This window comes from Plecotus auritus (genome assembly GCF_963455305.1).
Source record: "Plecotus auritus genome assembly, chromosome: 8".
NCBI classification, from domain to species: domain Eukaryota; kingdom Metazoa; phylum Chordata; class Mammalia; order Chiroptera; family Vespertilionidae; genus Plecotus; species Plecotus auritus.
Window position 1 is genome coordinate 54,985,806 of NC_137782.1, and position 16,409 is coordinate 55,002,214.

The following is a 16,409-nucleotide window of genomic DNA, read 5'->3' on the forward strand; positions in this document are numbered from 1 at the left end:
ATGATAAACCTGCTCCCCATGTCGTCCGCACCAGAGCCTTCTAGCATGGAGGTAGTGGCAAGTCACTGGTGCAGCTCACCTCCCCTAACCCTGCCCTCTCCCTCCAACTGAGGTCGGGTGTGGACAAATGGACTCCCCACATAGTTATTACAACCCTTCTTATATTGCCAAATGAGGCCATCGCCTAATCATTAAGCAATTCTTGCCAGATACCTATTTTACTTATAGGTGGGATTATTTAATGTGGTACTTTCATCTATATGTTATGACTGAAATCATCCCCCAAAGTTATCATGTTAACAGCATGCCTACTGACTGTTGACTTAAATTTATTTAAAAGTTCTCTTCCTAGAGTAGACAGAAAACAGAAAAAAAAAAAAAAACAGAAAAATAGAACTAATGACATCATTTTGTCAATTGCTATGTTCTACTCAAAGGCCCTCTCTAGAGTTTCATTCATTTCACCTGAGACAACCATCAGTTTGGAACAGTGTCCACCCAGGAATGCTCCTCCTGTTACTAAACTTCCCACCAAAAGCAGGGCAGAAGGAATTGATTCTACAGTCTAGGAATTCGGGAAATGCTGGGTAAATACACACACACACATTCACAGCCTTCTTTTCTCCAGGCGTCTCTGAACGTCCAACGTGCATCTTCATTACGGGGATACAGGCTGAGCGCTACCCAAGCTTATTTGAGGTTGGAAGCTTTCGGGATGAGACATCTTTGGGAGACACTTGAAACAGGTTTAAGAAAGTACTCTCCTTGAGAGATGGTGTTAAGAAATACAAGTGCCTTCTGGGGTAGAGAGTGAGGGAGAAGCTTCCTGCCCATATTTCTGAACAACGTTAACTCCATGTTTCTCCTCCTGGAAGTTCCTCTCCAGGGGCACCTCTGCATCAGCCCAAGGGAATACACCTCCACATATGGAGGAAGAGCAATAAACAAACAGGGGCTCTGCCTTCAATAAAACTGAACACAAAAGCCCTGTTGGCCTGGTCCAGTGAGTACTGTCAAAAGGAAACTGTCTGTGTTGTAAAATGCACATGCACACATACAAATGGTGAAGGAAGGAAAATCGGGAAAGGGAACAAGGTAACAACGTTTGCCTATTTTCAGAAGCCATGGACACAGCAGTGTCAGGGAACAAGCTAGACAAACCTCCTGGATCATGCCAACAGGGGGAATATTGGTTGACCCAGCAGCAGTGGCTATGAACCTCGAAGACATTTGAGCCTCTGCCCATTAGCTGTAAAAATGATACCTGTACAACCACAGTGCACTGCAGTGACTAACGGATGGGCTTTTGGAGTAAGACAAACGGAACCGAGTCCTGGCTCTTTCCTTTAAAAGTTACATGGTTTCAAGCAAGTTACTTAACTTCTTTAAGCTGGTTTTCTCCAGTAAAAAAGAAAATCAAATCTACCTCATGGAGTTATTATGAGGATTAAATAAAACAACCTAGGTAGGTACTTACCAAAGTACCTGGAATACAGTAAGTACTTATTAATGTGAGTTATTATAGTATCAAGGTCAGCAAAAGGGTCCTAGCATAGAGAGAGCCTAGAAGAAATCAAGCCACAACACTGATGCTCCTAAATAGGTGATGATAACAAGACAGGTGCCATCAGGAATTCCCAGCAACCACATGGGGTATGACAGCGTCCTTCACTGAAGTGCCTGTTGGAGAAAGGCAGCCCAGCGAGGTCTTCTAAGATGCGGAACAAATTTGTCCTAGCCTCTACGAATGTGAAATTAGAGCACCATGTAACCAAAGAACTTACAGCTAAATTTGAAACTCCAACAGAGGTCAACAATATCCTAATGCTCAAGATTAGAGGAACAGAGTTTTTTTTTAATTTTATGAGTCATCTACATCAAAACCACTAAAGCATAATTATTATTACACAACTGCTAAACTATGTGTTTAATCTTTCCCAAAATTAACATTGGCCAGATAGACCAGACTTGCATTTTTGCCAGAAGGATTATATACCTATTAAGAGCCTCCTCAAACTACACACACACACACACACACACACACACACACACACACACACACACACACCCCACATACCCCTAACCCACGAGAGGCCTCAAATACACATCTACGCACCCATAAGACCCTGAACATTATGCATTAACTATTCCTCTGACTGTTCTGCCAAATTTCCTACCTCCAGTGTCTCAGTCTAATGCATTACTCAATCAGCATTTGCTATGCATTAATGGAAGAAATATTGAAAGCTACACATTGTTTTTGTGCTTTTGAGTAAATAGAAAAGAGAAAAGATCCAATTTCTACACTCAAAAGAGCTCATTCAGCCCTGGCCAGTGTGGGTCAGTTGGTTGGAGCATCATCTCATGCCCTGAAGAGTCATGGATTTGATTCCCTGTCAGGGCCCTTACAAAAAGCAACTGATCAATGTTTCTCTCTTGCATCAATGTTTCTCTCTCTCTCTTTCTCTCCCCACACCCCCTCTAAAATCAATAAAGACAAGTGAAGATTTTTTTTTAAGTAGACTTTTGTTTTTAAAGAGTTTATACACTTTGGCTACTATACTGAGGTACAGACTTCAGGGTCAGAAAGACCCAGGTATGCATGCCAACCCCCACACTGACTGGCAACCTAGCCTTGGCATATCTGTTCATCTCTCAGAGCCTCCAATTCCTCAGGCATAAAATGTGTTAAGACTTTCACTTGTCAGGTTCGCTGTGAGTCCTAACTATCCAGAAATCAAAAGTGGCTTGGAATAGACAGTTTCCTTTAACTTCACGTTCCAAGGTGGCCAAGTCACCCTTTAGCTAATCTTCCTTGAGACTCTTGTTTTTCAACATTTCCTGGCTCAAAATCTCTGTCCTAGCCAGAAAACTATGCTCAGCGTCTTCTGCACATTTTCTTCTTGTGCCAAGTGTTAAACTTCTCCATCACTTCCCTCCTTGGATCATCTCTCTCTTTTTGTCAAGCTCCGTCCCTCTTCTTTTTCACAATTCTACCCAAAATTTATTTTTATCAAAATCTCTACTAAGAGTCAGTCTTTCCTTTTTTGTATTCTTCCCCCCACCTCTACCCTTAGAATCCAAGTAAGCATATTAGAAAACAGTATAAAAATTAAGAACACAAATTCAATTCACTTGTGGGCAAGTTATTTCTTGACAAGAGTGAATTAAGGCAAAGCTACAGACCACACTCCTGAGACAGTGGGGCATCTAGAAATTCTGTATTCTAGGCTATAAACAGAAGAGATGAAAGACAGGACAAATCAAGGAAAATCCACTTACCACTGAAAAAAACAAGTGGTCAACAACATCTTTTTCATATATGAACAAGAGCATGTTCCATAAAAAGGCAGACCCTTTCATTGCCTCCAGCTTGTTAAACTTAGCTAATAAACACATACAAATCATTTCTCATTGCCTTTACTCATTCACTCAATGGTTGTGAGGATGTCTGAACAAAGGCAGGCTATACCAGATTTTGCTCTTACAACGACATCCTCCAGAAAGCATCCCATTATAAAATGAGGAATGCCTTGACATTAGATAGCTAATTGCACTTGTCTGTATGACTCCTATTGTACTGACCCCTCAGGGGGTGTCTCACAAGCCCAATGAAAACTGTCACCCACTTAGGGTTATTGGTAACCCTGCCCTCCCAAGCCACAAGCTGAATTAGACCAGGACCAATGAGATTTTTGGTCCTGAAAAATATTGTAATCACTATGTATAGTGCCAGTTGGGTACTGGAAATATCAGGGGGAATACTTTGTAAAGTATATGGTTGTCTAACCACTATGCTGTACACCCGAAACTTAATACAAAGTAATGTTGAATGCAAACTGTAATTTTTAAAAATGTTTTTAAATAAAAATAAAATTTAATATGTATGAGAAATATATAAATAAATAGATGAAGACATGGCAATATACGGCCATATGCACAACCAAGGGAACACAGTTCCACCAAGGCAGAGACACAGGCAACCTAGGACCTGGGGGCCTGGAAGGAGCACAGGGAAGCTGAGTGAGTGCAAGAGGACATCGGAGTTCCTAGCTTTCAGTCCTCGGGGCATTCCAGCATGCAATCAATCTAAAAAATCTATTAATGAGATTATTTTACATTGTTTTTTGTGTACGTCTTCAAAACCTGGTGTGTGCATCTCAATTAGGCCTAGCCACATGGCAAGTGCCCCATAGCCCTCTGTGGCTGGTGCCTATCATACTGCACGGATCAGTTCTAGACACAAAATAATTCCTCCTAGATGCCTTGGATGCCTTCTGCACTAAATCTTCCATCACCACCACATCCCAGTGAGCAGATATGAGTATCTGGTCACTGTCGAGCAAACATGGGAAGCAAAGTGCCAGGGGAAAGGGACAGATCAAAGGTATTGGCAAACCTGCCATACTTTCACAACCAGGTTTTTTTTTAAATTCTGATCAACATAAATTATACCAACAGACAGACAATGTTGACTATAGCCACTCACTGGGCTGAATTTTTCAAAAAACTAAGAACACTGAAATACAAGATTTACTACAAAATTCATGCAAGATTCCCACCTACAAATGAAAGTATAGTCAAGTAGGAACAAGTATGTAACCTCCTGCCCACATTTCGCCCACTTTTAACCAAATACAGGGCAGGTGTAACTGAAGACCTACAGACAAGGCAAGAGACACTCATTGTATGTGTTTCTATGGTGCCAAAAAAATAAATAAATGCACTTATAAATGAGATCAAAGGAAAGCCAGAAGAAACAACACACTCCTAAACTGGAAAAAAAAAATGTTGAGCAAAAGCCCTTTCCCAGAAACAGGAGGCTGCAGAAGACAGAATAGGCAATGTTTTGAAGGGTTTACTACCTACCACACACTCTGTTTAACACTTTATATGTATTTAATCCTAATAACCCTCCAGAAAGTATGGCTTATTTAAGTAACTCATTCTAGGTCCCACAGCTAGTCAGTGGGCAGAATTCAGATTTGTTTCATTGAGGGCTAGGCAGAGGCAACTGAAAATCTCCGTGGCCTTACATCCCAGATTTAACCACAACACCAGACATAATCAGTTCTCAAGCTACAAACCTCAAACTACCTCTGGCATTCTTGCTATGTTAAATCAAGTGTAACAGACCAGCTTATCAATGAGTGAGGCTTCATTTGAATAACTCATGGTTTCAGGTTCACATGATATAAGGATTATAAATGAGCTGACTTATATACCATCGAAATACATATAATAAATTTTGGAAGGCAGAGAGAAAGTAATTATGCAACAGCCTTAGACTGGAAGCTCAGAGTGCTGGGTTCTAGTTCCAAACCTGCTACCTGCTACTAAAAACAGATGACCCTTCCCCCTCACCCCAATATGGGCTCAATCACTGGAAGTATTTGAATTTTCTAACCCAGTAAGTTTTTCAGCAATCTAATTCTTACCATTCAGATCCCTAGGAAGAATTTGTTCCTCATAGAAGAAAACTACCAAAATCAACACCATGACTAGGCTCCTGAGTGGGCCTTTGCAAAGCAGGAGTTCTAAAAGGAAAACATTCAAGATCTACAACACCTTGATTTTATCTTTAGGCTTCCATAAATCCTTCAGGATGCCTGGAATCTCTAATTATGTCAAGTTGTAATAATATTTGACTGAAAACAAAACAATACAAAGCCTGCATTTTGGACACTAAACACCACCGACTAGAGGCTACTTATGTGGGACAGTTAAAAAGACCAGAGTTTGCCTAAAAATTACTTATTTCAGTCTCCAGGTTTAGATTAAGCAGAATTTGCTCGCACACCTCATTCTTAAAACAGAATTTAGAACTTTCCATCTGTAGACGATGGTTCAAAGAACTCTCTAACCAGTGTTTGTTTATTGTTGGAACAAAAGATTTTTCTCAACATCACTTTCCATTTACTTTTTCTCATCCCTTTCAAAGACGAAACAAAACAAAAACACCTCTTTGTTCCTTCTCCATTCCAACTTGTATCCTCACCCTAGTACCAGTAAAAACGTCTGTCTTTTCAACATGCTATTTCTAGCACCATCTCTGGTGTAGACACAGATTCTCTCTCCATGATGACTCAAGTCAGGGAAATCTGGCTAATTATAAGGGCTCTTACTGGGACTCAACCATCTCCATTACACATTCTCACCTCTACCATCTGCCACTTCTAACCTGCACATCAGTGCTGCTGAGCACTTACCTGAGCCCTCTCTCTAACTCCCCCCTCTTGTCTCCATACCCCTAAACAACTCTCATGATTTCCCCATGTGCTCCCCCATGCAGAATAGCCTGGTAAGTGAGGAGCAGTCTTCCAAATTCTGCCTCTACTACCATTTATGAGCTGGCAGACCCGGGCCAGGATCTGTCTGTTTCCCCACCTGCACCATGGGGATAATAGTACGTACCTAATCTCATGGTTTCAGTATAAATGACGTAACATACAGAAAGGCCCACCATGGTGGACTGCAGTGTCTGCAGGTATTAACTACTAAAATTTTTTACCTGTCTGGCAATGTTTGGCCCTCCAACTTCCTGAAGCATGTATCTTAAGTTCTTCAGCCACCCTCCTACTTCACTTACGGTTTTTACTGTATAAACCATTAAACCCAACCCTTTTCCACCTTTTAAGAATTATTTCTGGTCTATGCTAAATCCTCCCAATCTAGACCTCCAGCCCAAACAGATCTGGGAGACAAAAGTCACCCCCCCCCAGGCAACCCAAACTTGAACTCACCATATCAAGCCTCTCCACCTCCACCTTCCAAATCTATTCTGCCTTCTAATTCAGGATCTCAGAGACATAAACAACCAGTGGCAAGTAATCTCCGAGAGCCTTCATCCACCTCTTCCGCCATTCCCCATACCTCATCCCCCATATCACCGCCATTCCCCATACCTCATCCCCCATATCACCTTAGGCCTGCCTGCCCCCGAGGCAGTCACCACCTACCACTCGTTCCCCACTGCAACACCTTGGATCACGCCCTGGGGCTTTTCTCTTGGATTCTGCTTGCATTGGTCCATCATTTGACCTCCCTGCCTCCCACCTGAACAGCCTCCATTCCATCCTCCTGGGGACTACCCCAGGACTCAAATGGACTATACAGAATGACCTTCAGAAGTCTGGCCTTGACTGCCTAAGCTTCCTCTGTTCTCCCACATCGCACTCCCCCAAAGGACTGTCAACACCAAGTTCCCTCACTGCCCTTGACACACTGTTCCACCAGACTCTCATTTCCCCCAAGTCTTTGCCTGCCTTACATATTCTTACTGGTCTTTCATGGTTCGGCTCAGAAGCTACCTCTTCAAGGGCTCCTCTCTGGACACACGGCATTGGGTGGCCCATTCACATTCTTGTCATAGCATCTGTGGGCTACGTCCCACTTATTTTTCTCTGAATTCCTTTCCCTTTGGTACTCCCAGTGCCTAGCACAACACGCGGCACTTAGTAAACAGTCAGTAAGTATCTGTCAAGTAGATGAAATAATCCCCAATTTAACATCACTCCCCACTTCTCAGGGCTCTCCCCGCTCTACATCACCATAACTTGGTCTATTTGTTCTTCCCGATCCTGAACACTATTTTATCCTCTAAAAAAGAATCTGCCTCCAAAAACTACCTATTTCATTGTTTTGATATTGCTTAAGTATTTTTTACTTCCTTAAATGACATAAAAGCTGAATAATAACTTCAAATGTTAAAAAAGCCCCAATATTTTGGCAGTCAATAAATCAGACAAATTATAATTAAGTTGTTTACACAACTAAGATGTCAACAAAGATCTTTGGTACCACTTTCCAAAAGTTTGATTCTATTATTGTTTGGTGTTTTGATGAACCTGAAGACAAATGCAAAAATTAAACTGCCAAATGTTTCTGAAGAGATTAAAAATAACTGCTGTAGGAAACAAAGGAGATTTTACCACTTGCAGTTTTTTGTTTCCACTTTTGGCTAATTCCGATTAGTTCTGGGTTATAAAGCATGTCATCCTGTTAGTGAGTGGTCTATTATCTCGGTCATCTCTCATGTGTCTTCAGATAATGTTCTCTACAATCTCCTACTTGAGAAGTCTTAACTGTAGCTGACTAGATCTTTTTGTGTGTGTGAGCTGTGAGATGAGCTGAATTTATTTTCATTCAAACTTCTAATTCTCATGTACTTACCATATGACCCAGCCATCCCACTCTGAAGTACTTACCAAAGAGACATAAAAACTAATGTTCAAACTAAAATCTGTATGCAAATATTTACAACTTTATTCACAATCACCAAAAACTGGGAAAAAGCCTGATGTCCTTCAACCGGTGAATGGAGAAAAAGCTGAGGTACATCCATACAGTGGCCTACAACTTAGCAATATAGAAGAACCAAGTATGGATACACACAGCAATATGGATGAATCTCAAATATTTGTATGACATTCTGGAATAGACATAGGGACAGAACAAACCAGTAGCTGCCAGGGGATGAGTATGACTGCAAAGGGAAATCAGGAGGACAGTTTTGGGGCCAACAGAACTATTACTTATTAATAGATAGTGGTGGCAGATACACAGTGCTATATGCTTGTCAAATCCAGAGAACTGTACACCACCAATAAATTTTACCACATGTAAATTTAAAATTTTTCCTTATTTAGCCATGACTTGGCTAAAGATCCTCCCCTAACTCTAATTAACACAAAGGTGTGGCTTTCCTTAACCTTGAGCCTAGCAGCTGTTGTTTTGTTATGGAATTGTATTGATTAGGAAGAGATACTGAGGGAATGAGGAGGGAGTAACCCCAGATCTTTTCCAGATACTTCCAGTTTCCCTTGCATTGGCAACGTCTGCTCCAGATGCACACAGCCAGATGGAGTTCTACCAAGGACACAGGGAAGGTTATTTAAAACCAACAGAAGACAGACTATACCCCACAGCAATGCCCAAGAAAGCATTTCCAGGGAAAAAATAAAGAGGTTGGGAGACTAGAAATCCTAAAATTCGAACCCATCCTGGTCAAAGGGCTAAGCAGAAAATCCCATTCCCGTGCTGGCTGCCTCCTTCCTAGACCTTCCTTTAAAAAAGAGTCAAGGCGGGTGGGGGCAGGGAACCTCTTTGTGACAAAACAGGGAAAAAGGAGATAGCAGAGCCCTCCAGAACCAGGAGGCCGAATTCTAAAAGCCCTCGATCCAATGTTCTTTCACATGGAAAAAATGATTCTAAGTAGGCAAATGACAAAAACAAGCAAAGGGTTCAACGGCCAGTGACACTTTCTTTCCAGTGTACCCTCTTCAGCCAAACCCACACATTCCTCCTGCAGAGGAGATGGCCGCCTTGGGGACTGCTGCAGGCAATCCCCACCAGGCGAGGGGCTGCGGGCTCCAGGTGTGGCTGCCTCCAAGGCGACAGGGACAGCAACACACAGGCCCAGCCCGTGTATGGGTGCCACCCTGTTCCCTCCTGGCTCTTCCAGGAAAGCTAATGCTAATGCTGTTGCTGTTTTCCACACTCACATTCACATTCCCAAGCCCAGAAAACTCTGATCCTCTCCCTCGGGGACCTGGGCTGCCACATTGTTAGAGCTCAGCAGGAGACCGCCACCTGAGACAGACCTCCATCCAAGATGAGCTTCCCCGATTGCTGCCCTGGAGAACCAGCTCTCCAACCTCACACTGCATTTGCAGCTGGAAAGACCGGCCTAAATGCAAAACAAATGCTATTTTTCAGGAGCCTTCTGGGGGAGGGGGAGGAACAAAGCTAAAAACCACAGAGAGAGTAAACCAGAACATTCTGTGACATACAAATGCTTTACAAAAAGGGCTTTTAAACATATTAACAAGAAAGACTCCTTACCAGGGGGGTTAGCTGTCAAAGTGACATAAAAATCACTGGCTTTCTCAAGACAGGAGTGAAGGACTAAATTATAAAACAGTTTATTGTAGCAAGCTCATTAAGGTTTATCATATTAGCCATCTGAGTTTTAGTTGGCACCAAAAAAGCAGGAGTAGCACATCGTGCAACATGGACCAGGATCTGCTTTGCAAGCAGATTTCTGCCCACATTCAGACACAGCACCTCTGGCAGTCCAAACCGTTGCAGAATTGAAAACCAATTTCAGCACAGTGATTTGTCAAGAATTTTGTTCCATCACGTAAGCTATTTACTTGTCTATCAGTCCGAGATTACATTTATGTCTATTAAATACTACACAAAGTACTCTTGAGCTGACCATACACTCCCTTTTCCCTTTGCCAGTTTTTTCACACACTGGATGCTCTGCAACCGCACGGAATATTTCTGAACAATAAAAACCCTTGCATACTTGATACCCTCCAGGGCAGATATTCTGCCCACCAACTGCCAGCTCACAACCAATTCTAAGATCCTCAGCATTTCTGAAAAGACTCAGTTCTGCTGACCGCAAAGAGGAACAAAATACCCTCTTCAAAGTAGAGGAGAAATTTATTTTCAATCATGTCTTGTATGGGCTCCCCTTGACTGTACTGTTACCAAACCAGAAGACAGAACCAGTTCTATCTGTTGATGACATCATATTGGATGTGATTCTGGAGCTGCTGGTTTCCTGTTTGGGGAAGTAGAAGTTCTTTTCATAAGGAACCCCCAAGGCAAAATGTTTAGTGTTCCCCTGTAAGCTCTCACTGCCTTTGTTCTTCCCTTGCCTACATTCATTCCTGCTGTCTTCTCTCTCCTGCAAACTGTGATTCTGGAGGGTGCACAAAAATGCCAGCTCAAATCTAACCTCCATCTCTTAAGGCATTAGACATTTTCCGCCATCCACTGCTATAAAGCTTTGAGTTAACAGGCATCTTTTCACAGATGAAGCCAGACTACCCACTTTCCTCCTGGTATAGCATTAGGATTCCACATTAAAATGTATGCCACAAATAATCCAATGGCAAACTCACCGTCAACAGCCCCCAAAATCAATAAAAGCCATTCCACCACTTGACTCTGAGTGAAAAACCTTTCAGGTTAACAGAGAGCAAGGTAAAAAAAAAAAAAGGTGATGAATGAACAAAAGGCAAATCTACCTTCAGACTTCTCAAATCCCAAAAAGGTGGCGAAGCTGCCTCGATTTGGCGAAGTCCTTCTTTTTTTTGGAATCATCTTTTGTAATCATCGGGAAAATACTACATGTGTGCTGCTTTAGTCTTATGCAAAACAGTGCATTCTCTACAAGGCCCTGCCGCCTACCATCCTCTAAACTTGCTTCTTTCCAGGCCTGAATCTTCTAAATGATTAGACACAGGTGATTTAATGAGGTCATTCTGATTTTGCCTGGATAGGAATACCATCATAAAGTCACTCTAATTCCATTAAACGTGGATAACATTAAGAGTAATTCTTCTCCACTTAGAGCCCAATATTATTTCCAGAGTACCAATCTACTGTCAGTCTGTGTCTGAATGGATCTTCAAATAAATACTTAAATTCATGCTCAAAATATCATCTCTCACCTTGTGAACCTTGACCTTTGGGAAAGACTTTGGAACAGTGTTCAGTTACTGTCACACAGTGGCATTCTCTGCAAAGATGAAAGGGTTAAAAGCAGCCACAGTCAACAGGCCTACAAGGGGAAAAAAAAAAAAAAAGACAGCATGTATGCCTTACAGCATCACTGAAAAGCATTTATGCTCATTTTCTAGAACAATACTGTTACCTTTTGGCCTTCATAATAGTCAGAAGTATCCCCAACACCCTTTAGTAGCTTCTAAAAGGAAAAGCACAAAACAGAACATACCCTGCAAGAGAAAAAAAAGCATGCAAAGTAGCAATCTCCAGCAACAAACAAACTACCATTACAAATCCATCAGTTCATTCTGGTTTGGTTTTGTTAAAAACGAGAGAGAGAGAAAGAGAGAGAGAGAGAGAGGTATAAACCAAGTGTCCCCACCCTAGCAAGTCACATTTTTTTTTCTTTAATAAGGGTCATAAATCTCAGCTCCTTGTCCATCCCTTAAGCAAAAGAAAAAGGCAGGAAAAGCCCAAGTAATCTCAGACCTTGCAAACCTGCACATTTTTCCCATCTTCTCTACACAGGCTCTTTCAGGACTCCATTAGCCACATACCAGTGCTGTGTGGTGTCTAAGTGTGCATTCACATACTGTGTTGGGATGGTACCTTCCTGCAAGCGCCTCTGCTTTTGGCTGCCATGAAGGGAGGAAGCTGCTATCCCACTGTAGGAGCTCAGTGACTGCATTGTGTTCAGGAGCTGATCTGCCTCAAACCAGTCTCAGCCGGTTCTGGTCACCCTACATAAAAAAGCTATGGCAACCCTCGCTGAGTTGCCAACAAGTCCCTGAAAATCATCAGCACGGGGGGCTCTCGCAGGGGGTTGCTCTTCCCTTTTAGGTCTTCCTGAGGAGGGGAAGGTCATCGTGTGTCCCCCACCACCACACAAGCACCCAGTCTTGGAAATGCCCACCTCACAAGCACCCCAGAGCCCCTCAGGGCCCATCCCCCACCCCCTCCACCCGAAAGCCCACCGCAGACCCTGTGGCCCCCTCCTTCGCCTTCCCCCACTTACCTCCCACAACCTGGCTCAGATCTTTGTGTACCTGTGTGTCAGTGTGTGTTCTCTGTGTTGGTGGCTGACAAAGAGCCCCCAAGAAAGCAATCTATGTGTGTCTGCTCACACTGGACGCGTTGGCTGCGGGAGCCGGCCTCGGCCTCCTGGCTGAGTGGTGCTGGCTTGTTGACCAGGCTCCTCGCTGCCTGTCACCCCCACCCCACCCAGCCCCCTCCTCCCGTGCCTCTCTCTCTCCCAGCCCTGTCACCACCGCCAGCAGCCCCCCCAGTCTCCTCCTCCTCCAACCTTCTCTTCTTTCAGGCACCTGGGGGGAGAAGTCCAAATCCCTTCACCTCGGGGCAGAAGACTAAAGATGCCTGGGGTGGGGGTAGGGGGACACGAAGGGGCAGTGGGAAAGAGGGGCACAGAGGCCTTGGAAAACCCTGTGCACAGCCGGCAATGGAGGGAGGAGGCGAGCTCCTGGCTCACGTGGCCCCCCTCTCTGAACCTGTGGGGCCTAGCAAAACCGGCTGGTCCTCGGCCCCCCAAGAAAGTTGGCCGAGCGCGAAGGCCAGCGTCCCCAAGGCCAGGGTGGGACAGGCCACTGCAGTCAAGCCAAAGGGCCTGAGCCTCACGCGCTCACCCCTAGCCGCGGGGTGCACGAGGGGCCGCGCCCCGCCTCGCCCCGGAGCCCACCCGCGCCCCTTCCTCCGCGGCCCTGCGCCCCTCGCTCGCCGGCCTCTGGGGCCCCCGCCCCCCGGGCGCACACCCACCCCTTCCCGGGTTGGCCTTCGCAGCGGTCAAGCCCGGGCGTCTGGGCCGCAGCTCGGATGACCTTTGTTCAGCGCGGCGCCGCCGGCTGCTGCTGCTGGGGCTGCGGCTGCTGTCGTCGTAGCGGCGGCGGCTCCATGTTACGGGCGTGTCATCTGCATTCCCGCTGCCGGGGTCTGTGTGTGCGTGCGAGGTGGAGCGGCCTCGCGCCGCAGCCGCAGCCGCAGCCGCCGCCGCCTCCCGGCTCCGGCTCCCGGCCGCCCCGCCGCCACCGCGGCCTCGCCGTGCGCCCGGCCCGGGCCCCGCGCCTCCCGGGCGCCGCGCTCTAGGCCGCGCGGTGGCGGCGGCGGGGCGGCCCGCCTGGCCGGGGCCTAGGGCTGGGGGTGCGGGCCCTGCGGCGGTGGCTCGGCCGGAGCGGCGAGCGAACAAAAGGGAGCGCGGGAGAGGGGGAGGGGGCGGCCGATGGGGGAAGGGAGGGCTGGGGAGCAGGAGCCGGAGCGCGAAGCCCGGCGGCCGGCGGACGCCCGGGTGCCGCCGCCGATGCGAGAGGAGCCCCGCGGACCTGCCAAGTCTCGCCCATCTGGGGCTGCTGGATTGCAGCTTCGCCCGGGAGAGCGGGGTGGTGGTGGTGGTGAGGGGATGGAGGGAGGGCTGCTTTTTTTTTCAAACGACATGTCAGGCTCACCCAGTCCTTGCCATGGCCCCAAGCCGCAACTTACTGGAGTGGAAGGAAGCAAGGCCTCGCCAAAGCTGGTTGAGAAAGACCGAGAGCCTCTACCCAGGTTCTTGAAGCCAAGGTGGTGTTTGTTATCCTCGCAATGGTGGCAAATAAGTAAGAAGAGAGCACGCTATCTTCAGATAAATTCAATGGGAAATGCTCCCTGCAAGTGGAAGAAGGGGCTCTCTTCAGTTTAGTTAGTGGCTTGGAGCCCTTTTCGCCTTAAACTGAGCCACAAAAGAATGGAAGACACCCCCTGAGGTGGAGAGAAAGCCCTGGTGTAAAAAAGACACGTTTTGCTCTCAGAGAAAAAGCCACTGGGGCCAAATTGAAACATGGCATGTTCGGTTCATGTCTTTTTTTTTTTTTTTTTTTTTTTTTTAATGGGGGAATGATATTGAGTAAACAAGAAGTAATAGCTAGGTCTTTAAATTCAAGAAGGGAGGTGGTGTACAAAGGTAACAAGCACATATTGTGCATACAGCAGGTGGTCATAGCCTACAGAACACAAAAGGATACATATGTATAAATAAACCCCGTCAAGCCCACAAAGGTGTATAATCGTCAACACATCCGACAGACACAATATATTACCACCACATCAGGACTGCTATTTATCCAGCCCTGTGTCCTGATTCCTACATGGTTCACACACCTGCACTCAATTGGGTCTTTTAAAAACGAGAGAGAAAACCGATGCCAAGCTCATTGTGTGTACCCTAGAAATAGTACAAAATAGAAGGATCTGAAAAAAATATCAGCATAACCTCTTCAAAAGGCTCACTCCTGTTGCCGTGAAAACTCCCAGCATAGAAAGCGGTTTTTTGTGTGCTTTATTTTAAATTAGGCTAATTGCTTAATATTTGCAAAGTGCTGGGAAGTTGGTTTTTTAAATCTCAGTGTGCCTCTCCTCCTTTGCATTAACTGCCATTGAGGAAACCATTGTTCGTTATGGGGACACGGTGTGATGTAAATTGAAGTAGCATTTTTGCTATTTAAGGCTTTTCATGTAAATGAACCAGATGATTGTCTCACAGAAGAGTTGTTGGTCTTTCATTTCAAACAGCAAATTGTTTGGAGTTGCACATAAATTGGGGCGCATATTTCCACGTGCTTAGAAAGACCTATGTAATCTGCAAATTTTGCCAGCCACGGCCTCACATTTATCACTGTTACAAGATGATGAAATTGAATCTCATCTTCTTTTAGCCTGAAAACGGTGCCAGTACTCTGTGGGTTGAGTTTCAACTTTACCTGGGCTTGATTTCATTTGAAAGGAGGCCTTCTTTCTTCTCCTAAAAGTGGGCCCTTATTAATATGCATGTGAAGAAAACATTATATGCATTGAATAGTATCCAAAGTCTTGCTTATCGGAAATCTTGATAACGCTACACATAGTACAATATATGGAATTTCATAATGTGCATACCAGAGTAAATCCTAGGTTTCCTAGATTTGAAATCTTTGTTTACTTCAAATGCAGTCTTGCCCCTCCCCCATTCCCTTCCCTTAAAGAGTTGAAAGCACAGCACAGCAGTGTTTGAATGTTCAGAATTGCACTAAAGTCTGAATTGCTTATCAGAAAGTGTCCTGGGTGTAGAACTGCCTCCTGGCTTCATAATGCCAAATACTTTTGGAGCAGGGCTTTGTGCAAAGCCCAGTGTTTGGGTCAAGCCTCGGCTGGAGGGAATTAGTTTGAAAGCACAATTCATCATTTGCAAAAATGGCAATAGATAACATTGCATCTGCTTTAAAATATATATATAAACAACACAAGGTAAAAGATAATTTCTTGCAAATTATCTCAGTTCTATTTTTACAAAGAGGATTTCAGAGAAACCCGTCTGCCCGGTAGACCAATAGTTAAAAGCAAAGCACCCATCTTAGTCCATTTGATGAAATAAGTCCATGTCACAGGAAAAACAAATTTTAGTGTAAGGTGTGTGTGGTTTTTTTTTTTAAATAACACTACCCCTCTTCCCAAAAAAATCAGTACAAATGTTCCTTCTATTATTCTACATATGTAAGGCTATCTTGGGCACCACTTCGCTCTGGGCAACAATAGAAGAAGTAATTTGACTACAAAAATGAAATAAGCTATTATTTGAGTGCTGTAGATAAGAAAAGACAGAACAAAGAAATCATATTATTCTTACACCAAATAGAAACTAAAGGAATCCCAAACCCTTTCGGATTCGGTTGTTGCTGTTTTTATTGCTAATGCTCAATGTCAGAGTTTTTCCTCCAATCAGTATATTGCAAAATCACAGCTTTTTTTTTTTAATCCTTGTGTGGTTTGAAGCCAGCTTTGCAGGCATATATAGTTATCAGTCTACACATTCTCCCTCCCTCCCATCCCCCACCAAATTCCACTATGAAATTGGGAAATTCCTTTGTTAG

The 16,409-nt window shown here is 44.6% G+C and overlaps 1 protein-coding gene across 6 annotated transcripts in view; it reads right to left on the reverse strand.

Moving 5' to 3' along the window:
• Nucleotides 1-13,590, reverse strand: part of ZNF532 (zinc finger protein 532) — a 99,103-nt gene extending 85,513 nt beyond the window's left edge. For 3 of the 6 annotated variants that reach the window (XM_080682964.1, XM_080682963.1, XM_080682959.1), the window contains exons 1-3: nucleotides 13,294-13,590; nucleotides 11,672-11,753; nucleotides 11,469-11,578 (exon numbers count right to left, since the gene is read on the reverse strand). The gene's annotated coding sequence lies outside the window, so the exon portion shown is untranslated. Of the gene's footprint in view, nucleotides 1-11,468; nucleotides 11,579-11,671; nucleotides 11,754-12,538; nucleotides 12,700-13,293 lie in introns of those variants that run through there. The other 3 variants (XM_080682960.1, XM_080682961.1, XM_080682962.1) reach the window with 3 other exon arrangements.
• Between the last annotated feature and the right edge of the window lie 2,819 nt (nucleotides 13,591-16,409).